Source organism: Rhineura floridana, chromosome 10 (genome assembly GCF_030035675.1).
Source record: "Rhineura floridana isolate rRhiFlo1 chromosome 10, rRhiFlo1.hap2, whole genome shotgun sequence".
Classification (NCBI taxonomy): Eukaryota; Metazoa; Chordata; class Lepidosauria; order Squamata; family Rhineuridae; genus Rhineura; species Rhineura floridana.
In genome coordinates this window covers 48606468-48633655 of record NC_084489.1, presented here as the reverse complement: position 1 = coordinate 48633655, position 27188 = coordinate 48606468, and the positions used below count along the sequence as shown (strand labels likewise).

The 27188-nt window shown below is 48.2% G+C and overlaps 1 protein-coding gene across 9 annotated transcripts in view; it reads left to right on the top strand.

Annotated features, from left to right (window-relative positions):
- Positions 1-27188, top strand: part of PHF14 (PHD finger protein 14) — a 276890-nt gene that overhangs the window by 78622 nt on the left and 171080 nt on the right. The gene's annotated exons all lie outside the window — the stretch shown is intronic.

Here is a 27188-nt window from a genome sequence, read left to right as displayed (position 1 = left end):
ATGCACTAGAGTTAAAACCTGGGGCTCGAGCCCCTCCCACTCCAGTCTTCATTCTTGCCTCCGTCCGAGGCAGATCTGAATTTAGACAGAGCGTAGCTAAGTCTTATTTCCATTCTGTTACTCTTCTTATCTTTTTACCTCTTGATTTCTTCGGGGCTCTTCCCTGAGGCTTCACCAGCAGCGGCTGCTGCTTTTACATTTAGCAGGGACTCCGCGGCTGCGATCCTCCCCCCCTTTTTTCTTTGCCGTTTGTTACTCAGCTTTCAGAACTTCCTCCAGCAGCGGCTGCTGCTCTTTCCCATTTAGCGGGGGCTCCGCGGCTGCGGTCCCCCCCTCCCCCTTTTTGCCGTTTATTACTCAGCCTTCTCAGCCTCCTCCAGCAGCGGCTGCTGCTCTCTCGTGTTCGCGGGGGCTCTGCGGCTGTTAGGCTCCAACAGCAGCGGTTGCTGTTTTTTCGTTTAGCGGGGGCTCCGCGGCTGCGGTCTCCCCCCTCCTTATTTCAGTCTATATTTTAGCCTCTACATAGGGAAGCTTGCGGCTGCGGCTCCCTCGGCGGCCGCCATTGCAATTTCTTCTATTTTTTTACAGAAGCCCCTCAGCCCTGCTGTTCATTCAACCCGGCTTGGGCTCAATTACGCTTACTGATATCGCCCCTCTCGCCTGTTTTTTAGCAGTGTGCTCTCCTGTTAACAAACATATACTCACCTATTCAGTATTCCCCTCAGACACAGCAAGTAGCCCTGTTGTGGGACTTGTGTAGTCTCCGGTTATCAAATTTATATTCACTTAGTATTCCCTTCAGATACATCAGGTAGCCCTGTTATACCACACCTTCCTCTTCGTGTGTGTGTATATTTGTAGGTGCACCTCCAGTAGCCCTGTTATACCACACTTGCCCCATTGTGTGTGCGTATATTCGTAGGTACATCTCCAGTAGCCCTGTTATACCACACCTTCCCCAGTGTGTGTGTGTATATTTGTAGGTGCACATCCAGTAGCCCTGTTATACCACACCTTCCCCATTGTGTGTGTGTATATTTGTTAGGTGCACATCCAATTGACTAGTCTGTGCACCTTGGTGGTACCGCACCTTCCCCATTGAGTGCGTGTATCTAACCTTGGCCACACTGCGATTTTTAAATAAAGCTTACCTCTCTGGCAGTGTCACTAGCGGTCTCTCACCTTCCCCATTGTGTGCGTGTACTTAGCTCAAGGCCAAGTTGGCAGTGTAACTAGCGGTCTCGCACCTTCCCCATTGTGTGCATGTACTTAGCTTGGGGCCAACCTTACCCGAGTTGTTACCTTTCTCATACTGGGCGTACTCACTCCTGTCATACTGTTTCTAGTCTGTCCTATACTATTTCTACCTTGGCTCTGTTACCGCTCCTTCCCCATTGTGGGCGTCATTCAGAGATTGTCATGGCGGATTTGAACCCTGAGGTGACAATATCCCCTGAAGCAGGCCGTCCATCCCCACGCCAGCCAGCTAAACATAAACACGCCAAGGCAAAAGCAAAGACTAAGCACCTGTCTGGTCACGGAGCGCCCAAGAGAGCACGCTACGTATCATCACTCCCAGAGAAACCTCGCCATGCAGCCGTTCCTGCACTTTTCCAGTCTCCTTCTGAGTCTTCAGAGGAAGAGTTTGAAGGATTCACCTGTCAAGCTCCTCAAACTCCGCATGGGCAGCCTCAAATTCCTCTTCAGGAACAGGCACTACCTTCTTCCACTCCCCCAGGGATACAGTTGACCCCTGACTTCCTGCAACAACTACGAGAGCTGCTGGGGTGCCTATCCCATCCCCAGCCTACTCTACATTTGTCTTCTCAGCCCGGAACCTCACGAGAGCCCAGCTCTGCGAGACAACCCGGTGACAATACTGATCCTCCACTACCCTCTCCTAACCCATATGAGGTGGTCAGGGGTAGATTGGACGTAGAACAATCTCAGTCTGATGACTACATGAACGTTTTTCAGACTGACCTGGATGAATGGAGTGGGGAATCTGACCAGGAGGAAGAGATCTCCTATCGCCTGTTTGACCTGGCGGATTTCTCTCGTCTGTCACGTAGAGTCTTGGACACTCTTGGCATTCAACCAGAACTTATTCAACCGGTTGTCCCTCCTGTCAAGGGTGCCAGAGTTCTCAAGTCCCCCAGATCAGTGCAGCACTTCATTCCCGTGCCAGACCCCATTAAAAAACTGACCAGAGAAGAATGGGCCCGTCCCCTTCGTCCACGTCGTTCCTCCTCCTTAGCCAACAAGCTCTATACCCTGGACCCGGAATCCATGTCCTTTCTGAACGTCCCGGGGTTGGACCAACCTATTTCCAATCTTGTATCCCGTTCTCTCCTTCCAAAGGAAGGCGAATCACTGTTCAAGGACCCCTATGAGAGGAGGCTTGACTTTGTCTTCCGTAAGATCCATGAGGCCTCCGCTCATTCCATCTGGGCCTCTTCTACTGCCTCTATCTTCTCATGGGCTTCCATGATGTGGTTAGAGGATATCCTTGACGAACCCAACCCGGATCCCGCCAAACTAAGGAAAGGTATCCTCAAGATACACAAGGCTGCTGCCTTTGTGGCCAACGCCACATTAGATGCTTCCCATCACGGTGCACGTGCCCTTGCAGCCGAAATTGTAGCTCGTCGTACTCTATGGCTCCAACATTGGGACGCCGAGTCGACTGCCAGAACCAACTTATCCTTAGCTCCATACTCGGGAAATATGCTCTTCGGCGAGGACGCTCTCAAAGCAGTCCTTGTCGACCCCAAGGACAATCGTAAACCTGCACTAGCTACGGCCAAAAGAGACGACCGCAGACCCGGATGACGGTTTACCCCTTACCGTTCCTTCCAACCCTTTCGGAGAGGACGACCCGGTGGACGAGGACAGGACACCAGGCCTACAAATTTCCGTCCCTTCAAGGCACCCTGGTCCAGACAACGATCACAATACAGGGGCCAATACCAGAGCAGGCAGGCATATGGCAGAGGAAACCGTCAACGCAGGCAGTTCTGACTCCATCCCCATTGGAGGCAGACTCTCCTTCTTCTCCAGCATCTGGCTAAACTTGACAAACATCTCCTGGGTCAGACTTCTCTTCACCCAGGGCTACAATATAGAACTTTGGCGGACACCACCGGACAAATTTTGCATCTCCCCCGTCTCCAGGGCACTCAAAAAGATCATGCATGACGCACTACGACATCTACTAGAGATAGCCACTATAGAGCCTGTTCCCCCATCCGAACGGCTACAAGGCGTGTACTCCGTCCTCTTTACGGTTCCCAAGCGAGACTCCTCATGGAGGACGGTCTTAGACCTCAAGGGCCTCAACCGCTTCGTCAAATACCGCCACTTCAAGATGGAATCTCTGGCGTCTATTGTAGAGGCTCTACAACAAGGGGACTTTATTGCATCCATCGACCTGAAGGACGCTTACTTACACATCCCAATTTGCCCGGGTCACAGACGGTTCCTGAGATTTGCACTAGGCCACCTCCATTTTCAATACTTTCAATACCATTCGGCCTCTCCTCGGCCCCCCGAGTCTTCACCAAAGTGATGGCCACCATGCTGGCGTATCTCTGCCTCCAGGGGGTCCATATTTATGCTTATCTCGACGACCTCCTCCTCCGAGCAGGCTTCCGGGACTTGGCCAACAGGCAGATCCAGTTCACCCTAGAGGCACTACACTCTCACGCCTGGCTGATCAATGCGGAAAAGAGTCATCTACAACCAACTCAGCGCCTCCAGCACTTAGGGGCAATACTGGACACATCCCTAGCCATGTCCTTTCTGTCCCCAGACCGTATTGCTTCCATCACAGCCATGGCAAACTTACTTCTACATCGCCCCACAGCAGATGTCATGTTTCTGGCCCAGTTTCTCGGGGCAATGATCTCCACCATCCACATCGTTCCGTGGGCCCGACATCATTCCAGACCTTTACAATGGGCTCTCCTACCCTTTCAAGCGGACATCTCCAAGTCCAACCATCGCGTAATTCCTCTGGGCCAATCTCTGACGCAATCATTCCGCTGGTGGGTATCCACAACTTCCCTTACCAAGGGGACACCATTCCGGGACCCAACCAGAGTCCTAATCACCACGGATGCCAGTCTGTCCGGCTGGGGAGCCCATTGCAACTCCACCTTTGTCCAAGGCGTGTGGTCAACCCAGGAACTAAGTTACAACATCAACTGGCTGGAGCTCAGGGCTGCTCATCTCGCTCTAAGACACTTCCAGCCACTATTTGCTCTACAACACGTCCTAATTCGCACAGACAATGTTTGCGTGAAATCTCACATCAACAGACAAGGAGGCACAAGGTCCAGGGCTCTACAGGAGGAAGCGACACGACTCTTCGACGGGGCCGAGTCCCACCTCCTGTCATTACGAGCAGAACACCTCAGCGGCACGCTAAACGTTACGGCCGACTGGCTCAGCAGGCAAACGATCCATCCGGGAGAATGGAAACTTCATCCAGCTGTGTTCACCCTCCTTCAGCGGCGGTTCGGCCCCCTCTCACTGGATCTCTTCGCCTCCAGCCAAAACTGCCAACTGCCTCGTTACTTCTCAAGGTACCTAGAGACAACGGCGGAAGCAGTGGATGCGCTGACGACACCATGGCCACACGGGCTCCTGTATGCCTTCCCGCCTATATCACTCCTAGGCAGGACATTGACAAAACTCCGACTCGAACGGACACGGATTTTACTCATAGCACCCTACTGGCCTCGCAGACCCTGGTTTTCGGACCTCCTCTCGATGTCAATGACGGCTCCCTGGACTCTTCCAATCAGGCCGGATCTTCTCTCCCAAGGACCAGTTTGGCATCTGGACCCGAACTGGCTGAGACTGACAGCCTGGCTTTTGAGCGGACACAGTTGATCTCTGCTGGTCTGTCTCAAGGGGTCATAAACACTATTTTAGCATCTCGGCGTCCGTCAACTACTCGAATCTATCAGAGTACTTGGCGTACTTTTTCCAGCTGGTGCACTTCTAAAGGTTTTTCAGCACCCCAAGCCACTGTACAGCACGTTCTACAGTTCCTACACAGAGGCATGACATTGGGACTCAGACCGAACACCCTGCGTAGACAGGCCTCCACCATCTCCTCAATTCTGTCTGTTTCTTCATCGGCAGCACCCCTAGGCACTCACCCGCTCATCAAACGCTTCTTAAGAGGAGCTACCCACCTCTCTCCAGCGGTACGTCACCACTTTCCATCCTGGAACCTCTCCAAAGTTTTGCAGGCATTACAGCAACCTCCATTTGAGCCTCTTGCCTCAGTGCCTCTAAGACTGTTGTCTTTTAAAGTCCTTTTCCTCGTGGCTATCACTTCAGCGAGGCGGATTTCGGAGTTACAGGCCCTGTCATCAGCCCGTCATCTCTGCGTATTCCATAAGGACTCTGTAGTCCTGAGGCTGGATCCATCGTTCTGTCCTAAGCTCAACTCAGTGTTCCACAGTAGCCAGGACATTGTACTTCCATCCTTTTGTCCAAAGCCGGTCCATCCCCTCGAAAAGGCCTGGCATTCGCTAGATGTTAGGAGAGCGCTCAAAGTTTACCTCTCTCGCACCCAGGATATTAGACAGACAGACGCATTATTTGTATCCTTTCATCCGAGATCTTTGGGGAAAAAAGGTGTCCAAATCCACTTTGTCCTGTTGGCTTCGAGCCTGTATTTCTCTTGCATATCAGTCACTTAATTTGCCAGTGCCGTCTAATATCACGGCTCATTCGACCAGGTCTGCTGCCACTACGGCGGCTTTCCTAACTAATGCTCCTCTTACAGACATATGCAGGGCGGCGGTATGGGCTACCCCTAACTCCTTTGTGAAGCATTATAAGATCGATCGCTATGCTTCAGCTGACGCCTCTTTCGGGAGACGTGTCCTGCAACACGTTATTTCTGATTTGTAACTCTCTAGGAATCCCTCCCTATTAGGGGGCTACGTTGGTACATCCCAATCTGATGGCAGGCTACCTGTGGAAAATGGTCCCTTGGACCCACCTGAAGGGTGATTTTCACAGGTACGCCTGCCATCACGTCCCTCCCTTGTGGGGGATTTCTGGGGAAATTTGTTCAGTATTTTGTATATAGTTCAACCTATATGTCTCGTGCTCTGTCTGATTTTCTTTAGTTAAAACCTATTCTCATGTTGCAAGTTCTATGATATTTGCTATGTATATTTTCTTTGCTGCTGGGGCTTTTGCCCTTTGGTTACTTTCAGATTACCACTTCGGACTCGTCATCATGAAGACTGGAGTGGGAGGGGCTCGAGCCCCAGGTTTTAACTCTAGTGCATTCTTGCCTTCGGACGCTAGATGGCAGTACTACCCAATCTGATGGCAGGCGTACCTGTGAAAATCACCCTTCAGGTGGGTCCAAGGGACCAATTGCCCCAATGAATATAAGGACTTTGAAGAATCTTTTCTGCAAACAAAATATTTCTGAGTTGGATCCAGTATTATGCCAGCAGACATGATGGGATTCCCGTTCCTTCTGTTGTCTTAACTCTTTGGAGCAGATGTGTGGGGGGGGAGTAAAGAGGTGTTTTACAGGGTTGACGTATTTCCATAAGCAGGATACCACAACTGGATATTTTCCTCTCTGTTTAAGCTTCTTGGCTGAGTCAGTCATGGCCATGCTTCTTTGAACAAGCAAATTATTTCAGAGTAGTAAGTGGAAACATTTTCATCGGAATGAGTTTAGATGGCCATTCTTTCTCCCTCCCTAACTGCTGACATATTTGCCTGGACCATATATTTGGGTGGGGAGGTTTGCTCCCCTCTATAAAGGCAATGCTAAATTACTCAGCATTCTTGTTCTGATCCTCAGACACAAGGTGTGTGAAAGAATGTTTATATTTATCCAGTCATTTTGTCTTATGTCAACATGTTATGGATGGTGTAACTAATCTATTTTTAATGAGGTCTTACCGCAGTTGCTTGTCAAAGTTAGACAATAAACTTGAGTCACTTAAATCCCTCATTCTGGGATGCTTGTGTGGTTTGCTTGCCTTGACAAAATTAACTGTTGCGCTGCAGCCAACTCAGAAGGGACAGGAAGGGGGGAAGCATGAGTTTCAGGCACCTCCACAGCCAGAAGAAGCAGAGTTGGGGATTGTTGTGTCTGAGCAGGATCGTGCGGGAGGGGGGCAGCCTGCTCTCCAGCCAGTTCCCACGAGTAACGCCCTTTCCGAGGAGCCGAGTGCACCGCCCCCCAGTTGATGCAGAGGACTTTTGGGGGGAAGCTTCAGAGTCAGTGCCAGCTCCTCCTTTACCAAGCAGTTCCCAGGAGGATTCCAGTGTGGCACTGCCCCCTGACCTCGAGTCTGTTACTCGGGAGCAGGTGTCTTCAGATGAGCTGTTGGATGCGCGTCCCCTGTCTCCTCGTTCCCGTCGCCGCAAGAAACGGACAGGGCAAAGACAGGAATTACGAAGGAGTCAGAGATTACATTCGAAAACATTTCCTATATAAGCCTGCCGCTCCCAGTGGGGGGTCGTTGAGTCAACTTCCTTCACACGCTGCAGAGCATGTCTAGAGTATAGTTAGGGACTTTAGTGACTTAGTGTAGGGTTTCCTATGAAGCGCAATGCCTTTGATGTATCCATTACTCTAATAAAATGAGATTTACTTGCACACACACTCCAGCCTCATTCTTTCGGCTCTGGACGGGACAGATTGACTCAACCACCATCCCTACTCGAACCTGTTCCCGTGGCGGATGACATGGACCAGAATGGAGCCAGAGGGGGAGTACCTATCACCATGGAAGCTTTGTATGCCGAGATCCAGAACCTCCGAGTGACTACACAAGCCCTACAAGCCGAGAACCAAAACCTCAGAGCCGCAACGCAAGCCTTGCAAGTGGATAACCAGAATCTCCATGCCTTGGTCGCCCAAGTCCAGGCTGCGCCTCCCGGGGCGGCAGCCCCTGTGAAGTCTCCAATGGGGCTCCCCGTGTGATACGAGGGCCAGAGTTAACAGTTTGCCATGTTTCTAGCCCAATGTTAGTCGTACATTCAAGTGCGCAGAGCTGAGTTCCCAACTGATGACGCGAAGGTGGCGTTCATCAGTTTATTGGAAGGGGAAGCGGCAAAATGGGCCACCCCGTATTTGATTCGCAACGACCAGATATTGCGCCAGTTTGACGCCTTCAAGAATGCGATGGGGGACATGTTCCGAGACCCCCAGAGGAAGGAGACGGTTGCCCGCCAGTTAGGAACCCTGAGACAGGAAAAGGGGTCTGTAGGGCAATACACGAATGCTTTTTGTGTTTTGTCTCAGGAGACGGAGTATAATGACCCAGCCTTGATGTACTTCTACAGAAATGGACTGAGTCCAGAAGTGTTGGATGAACTGGCGCGCTCCACACACCCGACTCACTGAGGGGTTTGATTCAACTGAGTTTGCAGATAGACAGCCGCTTAGAAGGAAGAAAGTTGGAGCGAAGAATGGAGCCTTCACTGAGTCAGGTTGCTGCTCCGCTGCCCCGTGCACGCCCCGTGCCCAATCCTGGCATCCCTACTGTCTCGGGAGAGGAGCCCATGCAGATTGGGGGGGCTAGACCGCGATTGACAGAGGAGGAGAGGGAAAGACGCCGGAGGGAAGGACTGTGTCTCTATTGCGGAAAGTCTGGACACCTCGCCAGAAATTGTGCAGCCAAAACTGGAAGATCCCAGCCGCCAGAAAACTTCACATCCCAGCTCTCGTAGAGGCTAGAGAGTTGGGGGGTGCTACAGACACTGAGCCTCCGTTACGACCCCTTCCCTCCCAAGGGGCCCTTCTGTTGCCCATTCGCATCACCCTATCCTCAGGCGAGAGCTTCTCAGCCAAGGCTATGATCGACAACGGAGCATCCTCTTGTTTCATAGACCGAGAGTTGGCGCTACACCACGCTATTCCCACAAGAGAACTGAGCCAGACGTTGGCAGTGGGAACTATAGATGGCTGGCCTCTGAAGTCTGGGGGGGTGACTCGGGTGACTGAGTCCGTGGAAATGAAGGTCCCTGGGCATCGGGAAGACCTGTCGTTCTATGTGGCGTCCTTGCCGCATTTCCCGGTGGTGTTGGGTATGCCTTGGCTGGTTAGGCACAACCCCACAATCTTTTGGGATGAAGCTGTGGTGGTTTTTACCTCCAAGTACTGCCATCAACATTGCCAGCCTGAAGAGGAGCCACAGGTGTTGGCAGAGGCGTCTCCCCCAAGGGAGATAACTTTGCCCGCCAAGTATGGGAGTTTTCAGGACGTCTTCGATAAAAAGGAAGCGGAGCAACTCCCTCCTCACCGGCCCTATGATTGTGCCATTGATTTGGTGCCTGGAGCATGCATCCCCGCCGGGCGGATCTACTTTCTATCTGAACCAGAGTTGGCAGCGTTAAGGGAGTTTCTGGATGCCAATTTGAAGAAAGGCTTCATTCGCCCTTCACAGTCCCCAGCTGGTGCACCCCTGCTGTTTGTGAAGAAAAAATGGGGGGAGCTCCATCCCTGTAATGATTATCGGGCCCTAAACCAGCTCACTATCCCCATCAGTTACCCGCTGCCGCTCATTAGGGAAATGTTGAAGAGGTTGCGTTCCGCCAAAATTTTCACAAAACTGGACTTGAGAGGAGCTTACAATTTTGTGAGGATTAAGGCAGGTCATGAAAGGAACACTGCGTTTAAGATCCATTACGGTCAGTTTGAGTATTTGGTGATGGCCTACGGGTTGTCGGGAGCACCTGGAGTCTTCCAAAATTTTATGAATGACATCTTTCGGGACTTTGTGGACCACTTTATGATAGTGTATTTGGATGATATCCTGATTTATTCGAATACTCCCGAGGAACACGACTCGCATGTGCGTGCAGTGCTGCAGAAGCTACGGGAACACCGTCTTTACGCGAAGCTGGAAAAGTGTGGGTTTGACCTAACCATGTTGGACTTTCTGGGGTATCGGATCTCTCCAGCAGGAGTAGAAATGGACCCAGAGAAAGTTCGTTGTGTACTCACGTGGCAACCCCCCAAGACCAAGAAGGATTTGCAACGCTTCTTGGGCTTTGCGAATTACTATCATCATTTCATAGCCAACTACTCCCATCAGACCGCACCGCTCACGGATTGCCTGAAGGGCTCAGGACCTTTCCACTGGACAGAAGTTGCACAAGAGGCTTTCGAGAGCCTTAAGCGAAGGTTTGCTACCGAACCCATACTACAGCATGCCGACCCCGCGCTCCCTTTTGTGGTAGAGGCGGATGCGTCGGACGTCACGATCAGAGGGGTTCTTTTGCAACCGGCCCTGAAAGGGGGAGAACTGATGCCTTGTGCCTACTTTTTCAGAAAGTTAACCGACTCTGAACAAAACTACACTGTGTGGGAAAAGGAGCTATTAGCCATTAGAGATGCCTTTGAAGCCTGGAGACACCATCTGGAAGGGGCGCAGCATGAAATTGAGGTACATACGGACCATCATAATCTAGAGAGTCTTCATACCGCCCGTAAACTCAATCAGAGGCAAGTGCGCTGGGCTCAGTTCTTCGCACGGTTCCATTTCAAAATTCATTATATCTCCCAAGCACAGAATAAGCGGGCTGATGCCCTCTCAAGGAAGCCAGAATTTCTGAGGGATCCCACCCCAAGACCGTTACAGTACATAATCCCTCCCGAGCGGGGAGTAGTAGGGGCCTGCCAAGATTCTTGGGAAGCTGAAGTGCGTGAAGTGCAACAACAGGCCCCTTTCGTGCAGGAGCAGCAGGTCGAAGAGGGCGTTTCACCCCAGGCAGAACAGAAGGACCTTGTATGGAAGGATGGCATACTGCACCATCAGGAAGCTGTTTATGTGCCCCCCGGAGAACTGCGAGTGAGGGTACTACGTCAGTGCCATGATGCCCCCACGGCAGGCCACTTTGGGGTTTTTAAGACCATTCAAGCTGTCACTCGGGAGTTCTGGTGGCCCAAGGTGAAGAAGGACGTAGAGCATTACGTTCGCTCTTGCCCCACTTGCATGAGGGCTAAACATGTCACTGGGAAGCCACCGGGGCTACTGGAACCCCTCCCTACTCCAGGAGGACCTTGGCGAATGATTACTATGGATTTTATAACAGACCTACCTTCGCAGGGGAAAACCACAGTTTTGGTGGTCGTTGATGCCTTCTCAAAAATGGCTTACTTCATTCCGTGCGCAGGGCTTCCAAGCGCTCAAGACACTGCCAAGTTGTATGTGCAAAATGTGTATCGGGTGCACGGTCTGCCAGACAGTCTGGTTTCCGATCGGGGCACACAATTCACCTTGCGTTTTTGGCAAGCGTTGTGGAAGTTGCTGCAAAGTGAGCTGAGACTGTCGTCTGCCCATCATCCCCAAACGGATGGGCAGTCCGAGAGGGTCAACGCAGTGTTGCAACAATATTTACGTTGTTTTGTGGGGTATCAGCAGGACAACTGGATGTCCTACCTGCATTTAGCAGAATTTGCCTATAATAATGCTGTGCATTCGCACACGCAACAGACTCCTTTCTTCGCCAATTTTGGCTACCACCCCCGAGTCTTCCCTGCCCCAAAAGACAGTCTCTCAGTCCCAGCCGCTGAGGATTACTTGCAGGAACTTCACGCTATGCAACAGCTACTCCAAGAGCAACTAGAACAGGCCAAAGCGGATTACAAACGCGCAGCTGACCAGCATCGGAGAGAGGGAGACCTCACGAGTGGGAGACCAGGTCTGGATCTCTACACGTTTCCTAGCTATGCCTGGCCGGTGTCGTAAACTGCAGGATCTGCGTGTAGGGCCCTTTGAGGTGGAGGCTCAGATTAACCCCGTGGCTTACAGACTGAAATTGCCACCCACCTTCAAGATGCACCCAGTCTTCCACAGGGCATTGTTGACCAAGGACGCTGCCCCCGACCCTCATCGTCCGTGAGTGGACCCCGCGCCGCCGTTGTTGGTAGAGGGGGAGGCGGAATACAAAGTAGAACAGATTTTGGACTCGCGAAAACGCCGAGGGCGTCTTCAGTACCTGATTCATTGGAAGGGGTACGATTCAACTGAATGTTCCTGGGAAACAGAGGAGGATGTGCACGCTCCGACTTTGGTGAGAGAATTCCATGAGGCTTATCCAGAGAAACCTAGACCTCAGGGGTGGGAAGGGTTAAAGCATGGAGGGGGGGATGATGTTCCGCTGCAGCCAACTCAGAAGGGACAGGAAGGGGGGAGGCATGAGTTTCAGGCACCTCCACAGCCAGAAGATGCCGACTTGGGGATTGTTGTGTCTGAGCAGGATCGTGCGGGAGCGGGGCAGCCTGCTCTTCAGCCAGTTCCCATGAGTAACGCCTTTTCCGAGGAGCCGAGCGCACCGCCCCCAGTTGATGCAGAGGACTTGGGGGAGGAAGCTTCAGAGTCAGTGCCAGCTCCTCCTTTACCAAGCAGTTCCCAGGAGGATTCCAGTGTGGCACCGCCCCCTGACGTCGAGCCTGTTGCTCGGGAGCAGGTGTCTTCAGATGAGCTGTTGGATGCGCGTCCCCTGTCTCCTGGTTCCCGTCGCCGCGAGAAACGGACAGGACAAAGACAGGAATTATGAAGGAGTCAGAGATTACGTTCAAAAACATTTCCTATATAAGCCTGCCACTCCCAGTGGGGGGTCGTTGAGTCAACTTCCTTCACACACTGCAGAGCATGTCTAGAGTATAGTTAGGGACTCTAGTGAGTTAGCGTAGGGTTTCCTATGAAGCGCAATGCCTTTGATGTATCCATTACTCTAATAAAACGAGATTTACTTGCACACACACTCCAGCCTCATTCTTTCGGCTCTGGACAGGACATTAACCTTCTCTGTGTAGACTGTGGCCTGCTGTGGGTGATTAAGTGCTATTTTATGGGAAATGTTCTCCGTGTAGTACTGTTTATATTACTTTTATTAATGCATGACAGGATTCTGTGTTACCAGTTAAGAAGAGGGAACACTGGTCTGGAAAACAGCAATTTATGTTCTATTTTGTCTGCCTCTTTTTTCTTTTTCTTTTTAAAAAGACCAAACCCTTATGATTAAGGAATGCATTTTGTCAAACTATATTCATAACATGTTTAAATATTGTTGTGAAATATAGATAAATAATTACTGAAACCATTACCTTTTGTTCTAACCAGATGAGTTAGATGAATTTAAGTTGCAAAAGATCAGCTCTAGATGTGTACATATCCTGAAGTATGAATGAAGTTTTCACTACAGTCCAAAGCATATTTCCTAAAATTTGGTTTTTCAGGTAACATAATATGGCAACTGCTAGTCTCTGTCACTTGTCTGTCTAAACCAGAAAGGATGGAACGGAAAGGCACTGTAGTACTCCTGGGTTTTCCCTAGCAGGGAGGTGCAAGTTAGCACTGTAGGGCAGCTGTTGTAATGGTACTTTCTCCATCTTCTGGTCTGTAATGATGACTAAAAGCCAAAAAACAGAGCCACACCTAGCCTGTTGCTTCATAGGACTGTGACCAGATTGCAGTTTGCACCTTGTCTGCTTACCTAGAGCAACTGCAACATATTCCTGATTATTAGGCAGACTGTATAGCTTAATTAACTTTAATTTCCAGGATTTGACATTCCACTGGAATAGCATTGCATTGAGTTGAATCCACACTAAATTAGTTACACTTAAATCACATTAAAATCAACAGGACAACTTAGTCCTTCCTAACTTTTTACATTTCAGTGGGACTAATGTGGGGCTTATAGTACAATGTTAACTCAGAAATAAGTCCCATTGGGTTCAATGGGGCTTATTCACAGGTAAATAGATATAGGATTCAAACCTTAAAAGAGTTTCAACCAATTGTTACTGGTTTTATTTGAATAACTGGAACAGAAATTACACTGCAATTAATTACACAAATTGCATTTCAGTCAGTTTTCCCCCCTTTGGTTTTGCTATGTTTCATTTGTACCATTTCTTTTATTATCCTTTCAAAATTTTAATTTTTTATTGCAATTTTATTTTAAGTTGGAGTAGAAACTTTGGGTTGTAAGTAGATAAGCTATCCTCAGAGTAGACCCCCTGAAATTAATTGACCTAAGTTAGTCATTCCATTATTTTCAATGGGCTATTAGGACTAACATGGGATACAACTCCATAATCTTACCAGTTGTAACCATTCTTTGTTAGATAAGTAAGGGCTGGCTAAGAGAATAAGATTTTTTTTGCTACACCCAAAATGGAAATAAAGTTATAAAATTTTGATCAGTCTTGATATTGGTAAGCTGCCCAAGAGCTGATCAAGTGTGCCACCTACTGTCTGTCTTTCTGATCCTTTTTGACCTGACATTTTTGCGCTTTAGTAATATCATTGAATATCCCTGGTTTTATTCATAATATAGATTTAAAATGTTTTTGTTTTTTAATTTGCTTTTATTTAGTTGTATTTTAAGACAGTATATTCCAAAGGCAAACACAGCAAGTAATGTAAAGAAATTGTGGATTACAAGATACGATACAAATTACAAATATCAGGGAGAATGTTGATTATGGCTTGCATCTGTTGCAGTAACAATAATTTGACTGGATGGATTTATTACCTTTAAAATTGGCATTGTATGAAGAGAGTATAAATGCTTAGACTGTAGTTAACTACCACGTATATATTATATCAATATATTCCTACTCACAAATGTATTCCTTAGGTGGATTCCTATGTTTAATTAAGGAATCTCATATCCCTTAACAGAATAACTGTTTATGGAGAATTTGCCCTTTCTTTACAAATTCTGTAGGCAGATACAATTGGATCAATTGGTAAGAATATGCAAGGGGCTTTTTGCAGAGCTTTGCAAAGCAGGAATAAAGGTCAGAGCTGAAGCAGGTCAGGACAGTGAAAGACAATAAAATCATCAGATAAGAAATAAACAACAGTGAAAAAAGAGCAGAATGAAAGCAACAGTTCAAAGAATTCCTCCACAGATTAAAAAAAAAAGTCTGGGAAAATCAAAAGATCTTTGCATGGTGCCAAAAGGATATCAAGAGCCTGCACCAGGTGCATTCCATAAATGGGAATTGTAGCAAAGATATGCCTCCCTATGGTTATCATTTAGATGGCATCAAGAGGAGGCCCTCTGAAGATTATTTGAGTGTTGGAATTCCCATTAAATCAACACATCCTTTTATATGTCCTGGGATCCATTTTTACATATAGTCCTCTACATGGATTATTTGTGTTAAGGAACAGCATCCATAGAAAGGGGATAGTAGGGCCATGCAGCTGGCTACACACCCATCCCCACTACCCATGGCCCTGCCTCTAATATCCATGTTCCCAGATCTAGGGAAATCTCTGAGCATAGGCTTTCTCCTGGAGATTGTCCACAGCTAACATGTGGATGTTGGGGTAGGGCCGGGGAAGCTGTGCGTCAGGGACAGAGCCATCAACATGGGCCTGCTGTCCTTTTCTCTGAATGTTGCCCATTCCTGCAAGTAATCTGCAAAGGAGTACTATTCAGGGCACTATTCTCTCCCCAGTGCTATTCAACATCTATATGAAGTCATTAGGAGTTCTGGAGCAAGGTGTCAGCAACATGCTGATGACACACAGCTCTATTTCTCCATAACATCTGAATCAGGAGAGGCTGTGGACACTCTGGATCAGTGTCAGAATGCTGTAGTGGACTGGATGAGGTCCAATAAACTGCTTGAATCCTGGGAAGATGGAGGCTTTTTGAGTAGGTGGTTCCCATGTCCAAGAGATGGGCAGATTACTTGTTCTGGATGGGGTCGCACTCCTTCTGAAGGACCAGGTCCGTAGCCTAGGGGTACTCCTGGATTCATCTTTATCACTAGAGTCCTAAATATCCTCTGTGGCTAGGAGTGCCTTTTATCAGCTTCGTCTGGTTCGTCAGCTACGGCTGTTCCTGGACAGGGATAGCCTGACCTCTGTATTCCATACATTGGTAACCTCGAGGCTGCATTACTGCAATGTGCTCTATGGGAGGCTGCCCTTGGCCCTCATTCAGAAGCTCCAGCTGGTGCAAAATGTGGCGGCCAGATTGCTGATTGGGAGCACATGACCGACAACATGTAACACCACTTTTAAAACATCTGCACTGGCTGCCTATCCACTACTGAGCCAGGTTCAAGGTCTTTGTATTAATTTAAAAAGCCCTAAACAACTTAGTTCCAGGGTATTTTAGAGACCCTTCTATCCCAGCTCGATCACTGAGATCATCTGCGGGAACAGCTTTGGTCATCCCCCAAGTTTGCAAGGCTTATTTAACATCAACACAAAATCGAGTCTTCGGTGTCATTGGCCCAGTTCTCTGGAATGCTCTGCCAACAGAGATTCAGCAGGCACCTTCTGTTTTAACTTTTACTCACCTGCTGAAAACCTTTCTGTTCCACCAGGCTTATTCAGGCAATTAAGGGGGGGGGTTTGCAGCAGTTAACCTTTGTTTTTATTATATTTTTAAGGTTTTTTATTCTATGATGGTAGTGGTTGTTTTTAACATGTTGTAAACCACTTCAATGTTTTTAACAAAATAGCGATATACAAATATTTTTATAAATAAATAAATATGACCATGACAGTTTGTGATTGGTACATAAGGCAAAACCCATAACATTAGATTTCAAATTATAAGGATCTATGTTAAAAAAACACCCTTCTTTATTGTGATCTTCAGGGAACCAGTGTCTTTGTTACTCAGTATGCATTAAGCCCACGATTACACAGAATGTACATTGAATACAAATTCTAAATCCTGTACATTACACAGTGATTATTTCTTTGTCTTTTTTAGTTAGACATTTGGAATTATTTCTCTGTTCTCAATTATACATCTCTTTTATTTGCTTTTGTGGCAATTAAATACTCAAGTACTAACTAGTTTATGTTAGGGTATAGCTGATGTATACTTAGAGAAATTGATTTTTGCTCACATGTTATTTATTATGTTTTTTTTTTCATTTAAAGCATTTTAAAAATGAAATAAAAATGTAATATCGAAAACAAAGTATATATCAGTGCACTACAAATCATGGAGGGATTTACTCATAGATTCGTATCGCATAAGGGGGGGAAAGCTAAAAATCCATTTAAAAAATTTGTACATGCAAATCTATATTTAAGTGCAGGTTGCAGTAGAAATTTTAAATGGGGGGGAGAGAAAGTACTTGAACTTCAAAGCTGTGGTATATATTTATTTTAAAAAATACAACATATCTATACAAAATAGAACAGGAAGACATTTCAAGCATTTAACTTTTCCTGAGCCATATACTTCTTGCCATTTGCCTATCTTGTCCCACAGCTGATCTGTTCCTCTCATCCCCCAACTTCAGGAAACTCATCCTACCGCCTCCTGCTTCTCAGCATTTGCCTGTCCATAGCTCCCCTGTGCCTTTCACCTTGTGAAGTTTTTCTTAACCAAATTGACTTTTCACTTCCCTCACAAATGAGCTATTTGTCAGTGCTGTATTGATGTTACATATATCCTAACGTGTACAGATATTATAATAATAATAAAAATTTATTTTTAGGCCGCCTATCTGGCTGAATAAACAGCCACTCTAGGCGGCGTACATAATTAAAATTTAAAATACACATATAAATACAATCATAACATATTCAATTTACCCACATCTGTACACTATAGAATTAAAATTAACTAGTGATTCTGTATGCCCGCTGAAACAGCCATGTTTTTAGTCCTTGGCGGAAGCCTACCAAGGAGGGGACATGGCGTAGATCATATGGCAGAGAGTTCCAGAGGGTGGGGGACACAACCGAGAATGCCCTCTCTCTGTCTGCACCAGTCTAGCTGTTCTAACTGGTGGGACCGAGAGAAGGTCTTGAGAGGCTGATCTCGTCAGGCGGCATACTTGGTGATGCTGGAGGCGCTCCTTTAGATACACTGGACTGAAACCGTGTAGGGCTTTAAAGGTTAACACCAACACCTTGAATTGGGCTCGGTAAACAACTGGTAGCCAGTGCAGATCTTCAAGCACTGGGGTGATGTGATCCCGCCGGCGGCTATTCTTAATCAATCGTGCCGCCGCATTCTGTACCAGCTGTAATTTCCGGACCATCTTCAAGGGTAGCCCAATGTAGAGCTAGAGTAGTCTAAGCGAGAGGAGACCAGGGCATGCACTACCCATGGGAGCAGATGAACCGGAAGATAGGGTCGCAGCCTCTGTATCAGATGTAACTGATACCAAGCTGCCTGGCTCACTGCTGATACCTGAGCCTCCATGGACAGCTGGGAGTCAAGAATGACCCCGAGGCTGCGAACCTGGTCCTTCAGGGGCAAACTAACCCCATTCAGCACCAGGTCAATATCTCGTAATCTTCTCTTGTCTCCCACCAGCAGTACCTCGGTCTTGTCAGGGTTCAGTTTCAGCCTGTTACCTCCCATCCATTCACTTACGGGCTCCAGGCACTTGGAAATAGTCTCCTCAGCCAACTGCGGTGAGGACTTAAATGAGAGAGAGAGCTGAGTGTCATCCGCATATTGGTGGCGCTGCAGCCCAAATCTCCTGATGATAGCCCCCAGCGGCTTTACATAGATGTTAAATAGCATGGGAGAGAGGATAGAGCCCTGTGGCACACCACAATTAAGAGGCCAAGGGTCTGAAACCTCCTCCCCCAATGCTACTCGTTGGTGCCTATCAGAGAGATAGGATCGGAACCACTTTAGCACAGTGCCCCCAATTCCCATTCTCTCCAGGTGATCCAAAAGGATACCGTGGTGGACGGTATCAAAAGCCGCAGAGAGATCCAGGACGAGGAATGAGTATTCACCCCTATCCAACGCTCTCCTCAAATAATCCACTAGAGCGACCAAGGCTGTTTCAGTTCCATATCCAGTCCTGAAGCCCGATTGGAATGGATCTAAATAATCTGCATCCTCCAAGTGTGTCTGTAGCTGTTTGGCCACCACGTGTTTGATCACCTTGCCCAAAAATGGTAAATTGGAGACTGGGCAGAAGTTATTCAAATCTTGGGGATCCAAGGAGGGCTTTTTTAAGATGGGCTTTATTACCGCCTCCTTGAGGGCAGATGGCAGTGCCCCCTCTTCCAAGGAGGCATTTACCACTGCCTTGATCCCTTCGCTCAGTCTCTCTTTACAGCTCACAATGAGCCATGTGGTTCCCAAACTGGGGATCATGACCCCCGGGGGGGGCACTAAAGAAATGAATTATTTATTAATTTCTTAAAAAGTCTTCGCTCCCTGGACGCTGTCTGCTCACCACTGCCGCTGCAGATGAAACCTCCCCCTTGCTCCACATGAGAGGGGAGGACTTTGCTGAAGCGCCAGAGCACCTTTCAGGTGTGCTGAGGGCAGGCATCTGCCTAGTATAAAACATGTGGCAGTAGCCAAAGGAGGCTGAATGTGGAGCTACCAGGAAGAAGGGATTACTATCACCCACTCCTGTCTCCTTGCACTGCCACTGCTAACAACACACGTACCCAGAACAAGAGGAGAGGGCTTTTCATGATGCAAAAAGAAACAAGGCTGCAAGGAAAGGCTGCTTTCCCTCTTCCTTCCTGGCAACCAGCTTGCCTGCCTTTCTTGGCTCCTGATTCACTGCCAACTCCTTTTAAAAATTATTCATATTTGCAAGACCACCTAGATCTTGCCTTTGGCCCAGACGGAGCCAAGACGCATGAGGAAGCTCAGGACTTGCTCACCCCCCATCTCTGAGGCTAAGTGTGTATGCCAGCATCCCCCCTTTCTTCCACCTACATTCCGCCCCCCAATCTCTCTCTCCAAGATGCTATGGCAGTTCAGGGCTTCCCCCCTCCCAACTGCCCAAATGCATGCACGCTTGCAGATGCTTGCAGGAGGGAGAGGTGTGTTTATGTGTGTGCGTGCGCTGATCTGTCTTCTGCTCCACTCTCATTCCCCAAGTGCACGCTTACCAAGTCATCAGTTCTGATGATCATCCCAAGGCCTAAAAGCACTAACCCTCCTCCTCAATCTATCCACCCTTTTGTCTTCACCATCTAGCATCCCCACCACTTCCACATTGCTGCTGCTTTATTAACTATTATTATTATTTTAATAAGAATTTTAAAAAGCATACTGCAGCTGAAATATATTTATTTAATTATTATTGCATTTATATCCCACCTTTCCTTCAAGTTGCTCAAGTTGGTGCCCCCCCCTTTCCATTTTATCCTTATACCAACCCTGTGAGATAAGTCAGGCTGAGAGACTGTTTCTAGCCCAAGGTCACCCAGTGGGCTTCATGGCTGGATGGGGATTTGAACCTGGAACTTAGCGCAACACGGTAACCCACTGGTGTTGGAAGACAGGACTGTACATCTTCAGACTATGTGTGTGTGTGCGCGGGAGGAGAATACAAATTTGATGAACCTTTGCATTAAGAAAAGAAAGCAACACCTCCCTGTCTGCAGGGAGCCTTTTATGGAAAGAGATATTTGGAGATGTGATCTTGCCACACACCATTGTTTCAATTAACAGAGGCTAAATTAGCAGGGGGGTTACTAATTTTTTGAGCTTATAAAGAGGGGCCTGTACTCATAAAGGTTGGGAACCGCTGCATTATAATATCACAACAGCTTTCCATATTGAAAAAAAATATTTTTGGTCCACTTGTATCTATATACACATTTGGAGCTCTGAAGTGTAGCCCACGAGTATAATCATACATCTGTGTTGCTTTTGGTTTGTATTCCTCCCCTCCCATTTTATAATGACCCTTTTAGGAGCTCAGTCTTTGGTTTAACAGGGAAGCAACATCAGTCTTCAGTAAGACTCCACAAGGTGCAGTACTACAGAGATGTCAACCCAAGGGCAGTGGTAGATGAAAACCCTTCCACAGATGGTCAAAGTTTTCATGATGCAAGTCTGAATTAATTACATTTGATTTTAATTAAAGAAATATAAAACTACCAGGTGCTGCAACTATGGCCCTAGAGCTAAAATATAAATGAGGGAGGAGGAGGAGAAGAGATCATGCTGATGAGCTTTGGAAGGTTTGATTATTGCCAGTAATATAAATTGGACGGAAATCGCTGCAGCTATATATGTGCTAGAGAGCTAGTATGGTGTAGTGGTTAAGGTGCTGGACTACGACCTGGGAGACCAGGGTTTGAATCCCCACACATCCGTGAAGCTCACTGGGTGACCTTGGGCCAGTCACTGCCTCTCAGCCTCAGAGGGAGGCAATGGTAAACCCCCTGTGGATACTGCTTACCATGAAAACCCTATTCATAGGGTCACCATAAGTCGGGATTGACTTGAAGGCAGTCCATTTCCATTTTCATATATGTGCTACAATTAAAAAGTAACAATGTTTGACAAGTATATTTAATATGCGGGAGCAGATCTTTGCATTCTGGCTGTCTATACTGTTGAAATCTTAGTTTCCAGGAATAGAGAGATATTGTGGGCAGTAGCTAAGGGATGGGGAACTTGTGCCTTTCCAGCTGTTGAAAGGCTCTAGTGCCCATCAGTCCCAGCCAGCATAGCCAATGGTCAGGGATGATGGAAGTTGTAATCCAACAACATCTGGAAGGTGAGAAGTTCCCCATCCCTCTGGTAGCTCCTAGGCATTCTCCCCATTCTCCACTTCAGAAAAATCATTTCTCACCGTAATTTAATGGAAGAGCCCATGAAGAAGCAAATGTGATAACTTGAGTTCAAGCAGAGAAATCTGGTGGTAAAGTTCATATCACTCAGCTTAGGTCACTACTAAAGTCCTCATTCAAAAATCTGGGAAATCTACAGGCAGCCTTCTTTTTTTGGCCAAGGAGGTTGAATAGGCTGTGGCCACGTAGCTCCAGGTATTCCTTTGTGAAACAGATTGCTAGGACCTATTTCAGTACCAGTTCAGGACTGAGATTGCCTTGATCAACCTTGATGACGAACATTATTGGGAAACACAGAAATTGTAACCCTGCTGATTCTCCTGAATCTCTTGTTGGCTTTCATAGTATCAACTGTGTGAGATTGGAGTTCTCTTCCTTGTGGGAGCTCTCATATAGTTCTGCAACAAACATTTCTTTGTCTCATGTTTTTTACATGCAAATGTTGGGAGAGATATGTAAGAAATTTAGAGTGGATCTGTTATTGTAATAGAAATGCTAGAAATTAGTTATTATAAATAAAAACATAATCAAATAATAATTACAATACCTGAAACTAAATGTTATAAAACTGCCAGTAAAGTATAAGGTTGAGCAATATCGTGCACCAGTGCATTCCAAAACCACCCTGGGCTGCTCCTGTGCAAGCCACCCTGGGTTCATACTGGGAGAAAGGGCAGGATTTTCCATATGAGGCCGGCCATCACTGCGGGTCTTAGCTCCACCTATCGTGCGAAGGCAAGAATGTTTTTAAAGTCAAGACTAGGAGCGTCAGGCTCCTCCCACTCTCCAGTTCTTTCTTGCCTTCGTACGAACAAGTTTGAAATTCTATAGCGTAGCTTTAGCTACGTTTCTGTGTTTTTTGTCGCTGTATTTGTCTGACGGGGTGGAGGTATTGTTACTTGTGTGTTTACTGAGTGTTTTCCCATCCCTCTGCCTTGTATCTAACGTTGTCTTGTATATTCCTGGGGAATTACCTTGGGGGGGTTTCTCCCTTGCCCGGGCCCTTTATTTCCCCAGTCGTTCGCCCAACGGCCTTCAGAGAGACCGCAGCTGTGGTTCTCTCTATTCCCAGCGGGAACTTGCAGCTGCAGCTCCCGCCGTTACCCGTCGCTTGCCTCGTTTCGACCTCAGCCTTCTCCTGGAGCCTCCTCTTGTGACATCTTCCCTCCCGTACCTGGCCGTTTAAATAAATTCCTTCCTGGGGTCTGCCGAGGCTTCTCTCCTCACGGCGGTAGCTTTTTCGGAATATCCCCTCGAGAGCCGGCGACTGTGGCTCTCTTTTCAGCAGCTTTTATCCGTTGGACTGCCTTGAGCCTCGCTGCCTTGCATTCCACGCCGCGACGGTCTCTGCAGACGGCGGCTGCGGCTGCTTCCTACTGCTGCCTTAGCGGCTGCGTTTTCTCCCTAGCCACTCCCTGACTGAATTTCTGCGCCGCGATTTCGCTTATCGGCCCCGCGGCTGCAGCACTAGCTGGTGTACCTCAGTCCGCCATTGCTCCTTCATTGTCCGCCATTTTTGATTGTTTTTTTTCCCGCACCTGCCTCGGGCGCCATTTTATTTGTCCCTTTTCCCCTCTCCTGTACTAACAAATACCAGGCTACCAGGGCTCCCTGTATGTGTGGGGCAGTTAGGACCCTGTAGATATACAAGGGCTATTTTCCCACACGACTATTGCTGCTGCTTATTGCTTCTGTGGCTGCATCTCAAGTCTGTGACTGTGATCTACGCTGTTTGCACTGTGCTTCTGTGGCTGTCTCTTCAGGCTGTGGCTGTGATCTAAACTGTTTTCAACTATACCCTGCTGTGGCTGTGTGCTGAAACTATTCATACTGCGCACAAGTTGAACTGTACATTCTGCCCCATCCGTGGCCGTGTGCTGAGACTGTGATAATCTGCACAAGTTGAACTGTACATTCTGCCCCATCCGTGGCCGTGTACCTGATTGCCTGCACTGTACATTCTGCCCCACTCGTGAACGTGTGCTGAGACTGTGATAATCTGCACGAGTTGAACCGTACATTCTGCCCCCTCTGTGGCTGTGTACCTGAATACCAGCACAGTATATTCTGCCCCCTCTGTGGCCGTGTACTTCGCCATCTGCCAGTGCATTCTACTCCCTCTGCGGCCGTGTACTGGGCCTGTTCGGGTCCCTACATTCTGCCCCCTCTGCGGCCGTGTACTGCACCTATAGTGAATATAAGATGGCGGAACAGCCAGACATGTCTCAGACAGCCAAGCCACAACCGTCTAAGGCAACTAAGACTAAGCATACCAAAGCACTGGCTAAAACTAAACACCTTTCCAGCCACAGCAAACCCAAGCGTCCACGCTATGGTTCTGTCCCGACCCCCACCACAGCAGTTCAGGAACAGCTAACGGATATCTTTCATTCCCCCGCTGCTTCTTCCGATGAGGAGGACTTTGCTGGCTTTCCTACTCAGTCAACAGTTAACCAGCCCCCTCCCATATTGCCGCCCAGGGCTTATCCTACGTCACAGCCCACTGAGCCACCTATTCAGGCACAACCATCTGCTTCAACGGGGCTGCAGCTGTCTCATGAGTTTCTTTCTCAACTTCAAGGCATGCTGTCATTTTTTACTCAAATGCAGTCACCACCACAAGTTCCCGCCATACCTCAACACACTATGAGCCAATATGTAGGTCATGAGGCAAATCCTTCCTGCTCCCCAAATCCTTTTGATGTAGCTAGAGGCAGATGTATTGATGACACTTCATATGAGGAGGAGTCACCCTTTGCTGATCAGGCCGAAGGCGACGAATGGAGTGACTCTTCGGAACATGAGGAGGATACATCGTATCGCTTGTTTAATGCCTCAGATTATCAACCTCTAGCTCGCAGGGTAGTTAACACCCTTGGTCTCCAAGCTGGGCCCCCAACAGCTGCCGCTCCAGCTATTAAAGGAGCCAGGGTCCTCAAATCTCCTGCACCTCCTGAGCATTACATCCCGGTGCCGGATCCCATCGCTAAGCTGGCCACTGAAGAATGGTCTCATCCATTCCAAACTCGCCGCTTCAAGAACCTGGCTGACAAACTTTACTCTCTAGCTCCTGACTTTGCCACCAAGCTGGCCGTTCCCAGCATAGACGAGCCAATCGCTAGCCTAGTTTCATGATCTCTTTTGCCTAGGGAAGGAGAATCCCAACTCAAGGATGCTACTGAGTGAAGATTAGACTTCGCTCTCTGCAAAAATCACGAGGCCACTGCTTTTTCTATGCGAGCCTCCACATCAGCTTCCGTCTTCTCCAGGGCAGCAATGATGTGGCTGGATGATCTTCTAGAGGATCCTAACCCTGATCCTGCTGCTCTCAGAAAGTCACTGATAAAGTTGTGCAAGACTGCAGCGTTTGTAGCTGATGCCACTTTGGATGCCACACAACTGGGGGCACGAGCCATGACGGCTCAGATAGTCGCTCGACGGACCCTCTGGCTTCACCACTGGCAGGCTGATTCTATGTCCAGAGTGAATCTTTCTAGGGCACCTTACTCCGGATCTCTGCTCTTCGGCGAGGAAGCTCTAAAGGCAGTGCTGGTTGATCCCAAAGACGCTCACAAACCGGTTTTGGCCACTGTCAAGAACATCGAACATAGGCCTTTCAGGCGATTTCCCCCCTTCCGCACTAACCAGCCCTTTCGAGGAACACGGCCAGGAGGACGAGGCCGCGACTTCCGATCATATGATTCCAGTTCTTCCAGGGGAACCTGGAACCGATGTTTCCAGGGCAGAGGTCAGTACCAAGGGTGCAGAGGTACCTCATCGTCCTCATATAAGGGAGGGTCTCGCCAGCGCAAACAGTACTAATACTCTACCTGTTGGTGGCAGACTGCTTATGTTTGGAGACCAGTGGCTGCATCTGACTAAGGTCGCTTGGATCAGGGACCTTTTTTTGTTCTGGCTATGCAATAGAGTTTTGGGTGACTCTACCAGACAAATTCCATCCATTTCCTTGCCCCAGGGCACTGGCCAGGCACAGCATCATGCAGACAGCTATACATCAGCTCTTGGACATAGCGGCGATAGAGCCAGTCCCTACAACAGAGAGGTCGGAAGGGGTGTACTCCCTCCTATTTGCTGTGCCCAAACGAGATTTGTCATGGAGGGCGGTATTGGACCTCAAATTCGTCAACCGTTTTGTAACATACCGCAGATTCAAAATGGAATCCCTCCACTCCATTACTGAAAGCCTGCAAGAAGGAGACTTCCTGGTTTCTATCGACCTAAAGGAAGCGTATCTCCATGTGCCCATTTGCATAGCCCACAGAAAGTTCCTTCGGTTTGCTTTTGGCCCCCAGCACTTCCAATATAGAACGATGCCGTTCGGCCTCTCCTCTGCCCCGCGAGTTTTTACCAAAGTGCTTCTCACCTTAGTGGCTTACCTCCAGATTCAAGGGGTCCATCTCTACCCATATCTGGATGATATTTTAATACGGGCAAACTCTGAGGAGCTGGCTCATTGCCATTTAACGTTCACCCTCAATGTTTTGCAGGCCTATGGCTGGCTTGTCAACTTCGACAAAAGCCATCTTCAACCGACCCAATGCCTACTACATCTAGGGGCTATGTTGGATACCCTGCAGGCGATGGTGTTTCTGTCTCCAGATCGCATAACTGCCATAACAAACATCGCGAGGTCTTTGATGCAACAAACAACCGCAGACGTCATGCTTCTAGCCAGGGCGCTCGGAATGTTCATCTCTACCATCCACATTGTGCCATGGGCTCGAGCCCACTCTCACCACCTTCAGTGGGCTTTGTTGCCTTTTCAACAGGACATTGCCAACTCCAATCATCGCACAGTTCCTCTGAGCCCCACACTGCGCCTTTCATTCCGCTGGTGGACGAAGGTCCAACATCTTTCCAGGGGCACTCCATTCAGAGAACCTCGCAGGACTGTTGTCACCATGGACGCCAGTCTCATCGGCTGGGGAGCACACTGCAACTCCCAGTACATTCAGGGAGTTTGGTCCACAGCAGAGCAGACTCAGAACATCAATTGGCTGGAGCTCAAGGCGGTCCACCTAGCTCTACTTCATTTTCAGTCTCTGTTCCCTTTGGACCATGTCCTCATTCGAACAGACAACACGTGTGTAAAATCACATTTGAACAGACAGGGGGGCACCACGTCCCGTCCTCTGCAGGATCTAGCTTCCCTCATCTTCGTCTGGGCAGAGCAACATCTACAATCCCTAAAAGCAGAGCATCTCAGAGGGATTTGGAATGTGACAGCAGACTGGCTCAGCAGACAACAGGTCTTTCCGGGAGAATGGGAAATTCTCCCATTCTCCCCAGAATGGGGCTTTTTAGTTTAGAGAAAAGGCGGGTCAGAGGAGACATGATAGAAGTGTATAAAATTATGCATGGCATTGAGAAAGTGGATAGAGAAAAGTTCTTCTCCCTCTCTCATAATACTAGAACTCGTGGACATTCAAAGAAGCTGAATGTTGGAAGATTCAGGACAGACAAAAGGAAGTACTTCTTTACTCAGCGCATAGTTAAACTATGGAATTTGCTCCCACAAGATGCAGTAATGGCCACCAGCTTGGATGGCTTTAAAAGAAGATTAGACAAATTCATGGAGGACAGGGCTAT